The sequence below is a fragment of the Aotus nancymaae genome, unplaced genomic scaffold (assembly GCF_030222135.1).
Source record: "Aotus nancymaae isolate 86718 unplaced genomic scaffold, 86718_ANA_hifiasm-v0.15.2.pri h1tg000014l, whole genome shotgun sequence".
NCBI lineage: Eukaryota > Metazoa > Chordata > Mammalia > Primates > Aotidae > Aotus > Aotus nancymaae.
This window is the reverse complement of record NW_026988425.1, coordinates 15,704,671-15,712,285: the sequence shown is the minus strand read 5'-3', so window position 1 is coordinate 15,712,285 and position 7,615 is coordinate 15,704,671. Positions and strand designations below refer to the sequence as shown.

The 7,615-nt window shown below is 42.2% G+C and overlaps 1 pseudogene; it reads right to left on the bottom strand.

The window, feature by feature from the left end:
* Window positions 1-471: 471 nt before the first annotated feature.
* Window positions 472-1,564, bottom strand: LOC105732979 (actin, cytoplasmic 2-like; annotated as a pseudogene).
* Window positions 1,565-7,615: the final 6,051 nt, after the last annotated feature.

The window sequence follows — 7,615 nt, the reverse complement described above, 5'->3', positions numbered from 1 at the left end:
TGGACTTTTCCAACCCTGACAGACAGTTAGGACAGAAACTACTGGTGCAGGAGCCTTTGCCAGACTCTAGAGAATTCCCAGAACACAAAGCCTTGACAAATTAATGCCCTGCACAGATCAGAGACTGCTGGACGTGCAGACTCACCAAGCCACAAGCTTGTCTTCACAAGCATGTCCTTACCTCAGCCATGAAGTGAGCAAGCCACATGTACTAAGGGTTGAAATCAAAAATATGTACAGAGTATTAAACAAATACCAAGGGGAACAGTTAACTTAATTATAAGGTCAAAATCAGCAACAAGTTCTACAATCCAGTGCTGATATAAGATACAAACTTCAAGGACAAATTTCTTTTCAAAGGCTTATTCTAGTTTTGTGAGGCTAGAATGAGGTGTATGTACTTGCCAGGGGCAAATTTATACTTCTGAATTAACCCATGCAGCAAATGCTATGCATCTGTTTTTTGCTCATTTAGAAGCATTTATGGTGGACAATGGAGGGGACTGACTCCTGGTACTCTCCTGCTTCCTAATCCACATCTGCTGGAAGGTGGACAGTGAGGCCATGATGGAGCCACTGGTCCACACCAAGTACTTGAACTCTGGGAGTGCGATGATGTTGATCTTCATGATGCTGGGTGCCAGGGCAATTATCTCCTTCTGCATACTGTGGGTGATACCCGGCTACATGGTGGTGTCACTGAACAGCATCATGTTGGTGTACAGGTCTTTGCAGATGTCCACATCACACTTCATGATGGAGTCGAAGGTGGTCTCCTGGATGCCACAAGATTCCATGCCCAGGAAGGAAGGCTGGCACAGTGCCTCCAGACACTGGAACTGCTCATTGTTGATGGTGATGACCTGGCCACCGGACAGCTTATAGCTCTCCAGGGAGGAGGAGGATGTGGCAGTGGCCATCTCCTGCTCGAAGTCCAGGGCGACCTAGCACAGCTTCTCCTTGATGTTGCGCATGATCTCCTGCTCAGCAGTGGTGAAGCAGTGGCTGCCCTCAGTGAGGATCTTCATGTGGTAGTCGGTCAGGTCCCGGCCAGCCAGGTCCAGAGGCAGGATTGCGTTGGGGATGGTGTAGTCCTTGTAGATGGGCACCATGTGGGTGACCCCGTCTCCAGACTCCATGACAGTGCCAGTGGTGTGCCCAGAGGTGTAGAGGGACAGCATGGCCAGGGTGTTGAAGGTCTCAGACATGATCTGAGTCATCTTCTCTCTGTTGGCCTTGAGGTTCAGAACCTCAGCAGCACCGTATGCTTCTCCGGGGCCACGTGCAGCTCATTGCAGAAGATGTGGTGCCAGATCTTCTCCATGTCATCCCAGTTAGTGATGATGCCTTGCTGGATGGGGTACTTCAGGGTCAGGATGTCATGCTTGCTGGGCTTTGCTGCCCACATAGGAGTCCTTCTGGCCCATGCCCACCATCACGCCCTTGTGCTGGGGCCACCAGACGATGGAGGGGAACACGCTTGGGGGACATTGTCTCCAGCAAAGCCAACTTTACACGTGCTGGAGCCATTGTCAATGAGGAGTGCAGCGATCTCTTCTTGCATTGCGATCCACAGCAGAGCATGGCTGCAGAGTGGTGGAGGGACATGGTCCGTGGGGTGGTGGCAGTGAGCCATATTCTACTTTTTATCAACAGAAACAATATAAGATCCCCTTAAGAAGGAGGATGTCATTCTGCTTGGTTGTGCCAGTACCTCATCACCTGGAGTGAAAGGTCTCTATCTTCTATGGGTGTCCTCAAACATGTCACATGTCGACATTTTTCAGAGTCTCTGGATCTAGTGCCCTACTAACTGCTCTAGAACCCTTGTGTCTGCCATAATATTAGTTATAAGCTAAAGATGGGGGATGGGAGGGACAAGGGCTAGACTTCTTTTTATTTTAAATTGTACTTTAGGTTCTGGGATACATGTGCAGATCATGCAGGATTGTTGCGTAGGTACATACATGACAAAGTGCTTTGCTACCTTCCTCCCCCCATCACCTATATCTGGTATTTCTCCCCATGTTATCCCTCCCCACCCTCCCCATCCCCCCTTTGCCTCTCCTAGTCCCCCCAAAACTGACCCCATTGTGTGATGCTGCCCTCCCTGTGTCCATGTGTTCTAATTGTTCAACACCTGCCTATGAGTGAGAACATGCGGTGTTTGATTTTCTGTTCTTGTGTCAGTTTGCTGAGAATTATGGTTTCCAGATTCATCCATATCCTTATGAAGGACACAAACTCATCTTTTTTCATGGCTGCGTAGTGTTCCATGTTGTATATGTGCCACATTTTCTTTATCCAGTCTATTGTTGATGGACATTTGTGTTGGTTCCAGGTCTTTGCTATTGTAAACACTGCCACAATGAACATATATGTGCATGTGCCTTTATAATAGAATGATTTATAATTCTTTGGGTATATACCCAGTAATGGGACTGCTGGGTCAAATGAATTTCTATTTCTAGGTCCTTGAGGAATCGCCACACTGTCTTCTGCAATGGTTGCACTAATTTGTACTCCCACCAACAGTGTAAAAGTGTTCCTATTTTTCCACATCCTCTCCAGCATCTTTTTTCTCCAGATTTTTTAATGATCTCCATTCTAACTAGCATGAGGTGGTATCTCAATGTGGTTTTGATTTGCATTTCTCTAATGACCACTGATGATTAGCATTTTTTCATATTTCTTGGCCTCATGTATGTCTTCTTTTGAAAAGTGTCTGTTCATATCCTTTGCCCACTTTTGAATGGGCTTGTTTTTTTTCCTGTAAATCTGTTTTAGTTCTTTGTAGATTCTAGATATTAGCCCTTTGTCAGATGGGTAGACTGCAAAAATTTTTTCCCATTTTGTTGGTTAGGGCTAGACTTCTTAGCTGCTCCTGTGGTTTACCAAAATGATTGCGCAGAAAATTACTGTCTTTTCCCTTCCTGCTCTTTGTCCCTCTTACTTCTGGGCTTAGAGCTTCTGTGAAAGTCCCCTGACCTTTAACATATGATATTGGCTGTGGTGCCATCACACTTGTTTATCTCTGTTGATCAAAGATTTCTCCAAAATTTGATCCATCAATGGAATTCTTTTTTCTTAAATTTAGATTCAAGGGGGGTACATGTGCATGTTTGCTACATGGGTATATGTGGTAATTGGGCTTCTAATGTACCCATTACCCAATATTGAGATTTTATCCAGTAAGTAATCTTTCAATCCCCATCCTCCTCCTTCCCTCCAGCTTTTGGTGTCCTTAGTGTCTATTTATTTTCATTTTTATATACATGTATACTCATTGTTTATTTCCCACTTATGAGTGAGGACACACAATATTTGATTTTCTGCTTCTGAACTAGTTCACTTAAGATAATGACTCCCAGCTCCATCTATGTTGCAGCAAAGCACTGATTTCATTCTTTTTATGGCTGCATAAACAAAGGATCTCTTTTCTGTCATTTCTAAATTTGTATCCAAATGGAAAGCAGGCATCGGCAGTGGATATGCTATTTTGACCCAAGCTTTTCCTTCTTAGCAGGATCTTACACTGTTTCCATTGATTAAAAAGTATTATATTCTACGTGAAGCATTATCTGGGACTATATGTTTTACGATACTTGCAATTTTAGAGAGTACTGTTTGATTTTTAGTTCCCCTATAGCAGAGCCTGAGACAAGGAGTTATGAGCAGATAATTCATGTGCAAGGTAATCCCAGGAATCAGGAATGAGGGAGAGGGGAGAATGAAATAGGAAAAGTAAAAAGTTGACAAATGGGTACATTATCTAAATTATCACTGTAGGCAGCTGAGGTTAAGTGTCACTGATATTTCAAGAGAAATGTATAAAATAATTACCAAGTTGCTTATCTGAACTGGGGAGGCATGCATATTTGCCCAATGACTCCAGTCTCCTGTTGGTTGAGCGATTTCCCTCATGACTTTAATCCAACTCTTACATTTGTGTGCCAGCTAGCTGAGCAGGCTTCTGTGGTGTGTGAGAAGAAATGATACCTGCAAAGAAATGATGATGAGGCTGATGATGGGTGAGAAAAAATATCCTGTGCATGCTTGAGGTGGGGCATCATCAGCATGAAGTTATCCAGATTGAAATAAAACTATCCATCGCACCTGCCACTGAAATCAGAATTCAACGAAAGAGACTGATATCAGTCCTAGAGACACCTGAGAAAAGTACATGGTGATCTTAGCAAAGAGCTCTGTGCCAAATGAACTATAGAATACACCTAGAATGGTCATCATCATTCCACAACTTCTATTCAGTACTGTGAATAGAAGTCCTGTGCTGAATTCGATTGGGATTTAAATGTGACTCTCTATTAATGTACACTTGATACCATCTCAACCTCTGCAGCAAGAGTAGGGTTTGATATATCTCAAAACATATGAATATGATCTGAATCATACTAGAGCTCTCTACATATGGCATATCCCTCAGAAGCTGATTTAGTGTTACTATGATATGTAACTATATAGTATTATTTATAAAAGAATGGTAAATATATGGCATGTATTCCCCACAGTCTTGCTTTCCAGGGAATAGTATGTCTAACCACTCGATTAAGGTCTACTTGACCAGTGGAGTCCAAGAAGAGACCTCAGAATGCTTCTTGACACTGCTCCAAGTTGGTGTTTGAGTTAGTCTATTGTCAATTTAGTATAATATCATTTCTTATTTTATTATAATGATCAAATTTGCTCAACTCCAAGTGCTTCATCAAAAACGCCACAAGCACTAGAGCATCTGATAAATTGCCAAAGTTCATATGCTGACAGCAGTGTTTGGTAATAAAACTAAGATGACCCTTACCATGCATTATACCTGTTTACAGACCTTGGACGTTGCAACAAAACAAAGACTAATAATGCTAGTAAATCTTGTGTTTACACTAGTGCCACAAGTTCATAAGATTGAAATAGAGCTTGAGAGCCCAAATTGTAGTACAGACAATCCTCACTTTACACAGTTCATTGGAACTGTATCCTCACTTTGCACAGTTCTATGGTCACTGAGATTTAATCTTCATTAACAGCAAACGAAGCAAAGAAAAGGCACAATTGTGATGTGCGTGCACTTCAGTTAACAGGGTACTGGGCAGAGGAAGGACTTCCTGTGTATAATTTAATTCACAAATGCTCAGATTTACAGCATAATAATCTGGCTCCGTGTCTTCTATGCTTTCAGCTTCAATATTTTGCAGCACATGAAATTTAGGGCCAGATTTACTGACTGGTGTTGTACTCTGTAATAGGTCTGCCATCCATTTATTTAAGCATAGGTTCTCTTCAAATTGCTGGGGAGAGGACATCCTCCACTATCTGCAAAAGCACTTGAATTATTTGTACCAACTGTTATTTTCATCTTTTTAAAAATAAGGTCCCATTTTTATTGCCAGAATATCTTGGTTCAAAGTATTAGCAAAAACAGGGAAAATAAAAGCATGCTTTGAACAGCAGTCCAGTATCGGGCAGCAGCTATTTTGGTCTAGCACCATTCTAAAGTGTACAGCATTCAAGCAGCAAATCTTAAACAAAACCAAAATGAACATCATTCACTGATCTTTAATGACATTAATTTAATGTTTCTGTAGTTAATGATAGGTATATTTTATGACAGAAGCTGCAGTTTAAAAAACTTTAAGCTTTGCAAATAATCTTGGAGACGTGTGGAGTTAGAACAAAAGGAGCAGTTATTTTTAAGTATGTTTATCAAAACATTGCTATTGAGTTTCAGTTTCTGCTCCTGTCTATTGTCTGTGGCATTGCTAATTGCCATTTTACTTGCCAGTACCATTCTCTCAGCCTTCAAAAATGTTCAGTCCCCCAAATATGACGCCTACAAATACCACTCATTCTGTTGTAAATATAAAAGTATCAGTGATTTTAGAACTGGAAGGATCCATTTAAAAAGTCAACTAGCCCAGTTTTCTCATTTAAAATATGAGGGAACTGATAACCCAAGATTTGAAATGATGTGTCAGTGTTTCACAACTTTAGAAGTAAACTCCGTCTTTCATCTTTTATTCTGGAGTGTAACATTAGAATAGCATCGCCAGCATATAGATAATTCCTGGGAGAAAACATGAAAAATCAAAAGACTTGCATTCACAGGCAGATTTCTGGGTAATTTCCTCCATCTTTATTTCTTTTATTATTACAATATGTTGTTACAATGAATAAAAATTTGAGGAAAAATAAAATAGAAGCAAATTGCAAACAATTAGATTTACCAGTTTGTCATGAAAAATAACATATTTAACATATGTTTCTCCAGATAAAGCAGCCTGGAGGAGAAACACATTTGAAGGAACAGCAGCAAAGCAGTATTTTTCTGACTCAGGCCTTGCCCACAGGATTGCAAGAAATTTAGCCTCCTTTAAATTCTTCCCAGCTAGTTCAGAAAGTCATTTTCTGGGGCTGTTCATGCAAGTACGTATTCTCATTCCTTAGCTTCCATCATAAGCCTATCAATTCTTACTTTCTGTACTCTGCCATTTCTCCTCTGGGTCAAGTACTGAAACACCCTGGGCCTTCTATCATGAGAGAAATTTGAGAATCAGAAAGCACTGATGGAGATAGTGCCAGGCATCCTGGACGGCTGTGTCCTGCTTATTCTCTGCTAATGTGGGCACCCCTTAGCAAAGGGTCAGGGTAAGGAGTTACTTGCTCCCTAGTAGAGTACACCTTTGTGATATTTACCCGAGGGATAAAGTCCCAAGGCCTGATGGTGGGAAGATCTTACCCCATGTAAGTCAGATAGAGCACGCTTTCAGAGGAACACAAACTTAAGGTGGGGTAGATTTGCCCGTAAGCCACTTGGAGGTCAGCTGACCTTATTCCCTGTTGTCAGTGAGATCGAAGTGGACACAAAGCATCCATCTTCCCCTCCACTTGAGGGACGAGAGCCCACATTTGATTCTCTTGGAGCCATAGGCTCAGGAAAGCAATGCGCTGCCACCTGAAGAAAGAGTTTGCAAATCCTGGGGAAGGCCTTCAAGAGTCCTTTTGCAGACAGGTCTAATGGGGTTTTTGAGGGACCTGTGGGGTCACCAGACTGAGAGAGACCTTGAGTTTGGAGTGGAAATGGAGAAAGATGAGAGGAATGGAAGAGACAGAGGACATTGAGAGTGAGAGGGTACTCCCCTGAAGCACTCCCTGAAGATTTACACTGTGAGATGTTTCCTCTCCTAGGAGGAAATAATTAGGTGAGGTCCCTAGTTCTTGACTTCCCATCTGGCACTACTTCTGGTGGCTTTCCTGGCTCTTCAATAAAACAGCAGCTTCATCTTCATCTGGTTCATGTGTGTCTATGCTGCAGAAAACAGCAGTTTTCCATACTTGGGAAGAACTGAACACCTGCTTCCTGATTGCCCAGGTAGTCGAAGGAGGCCCCTTTCTTGTGCTCGATGGAAGTAGGAGGTAACTTGACTCTTTGACTCCTTCACAACACAGCTTCCCTGGCCTTTGCCCCACACCAATCCCAGAGAGAAGGTCACACTGTGCTACTCCAGGAGGGCCACATGGAAGGTGTCCCCTGTCAGCATGAAATGTGGATTCATTTGTATTGCTCTATGGAGAGTACTATCAATTTAGTGGTTTAAAACATTGT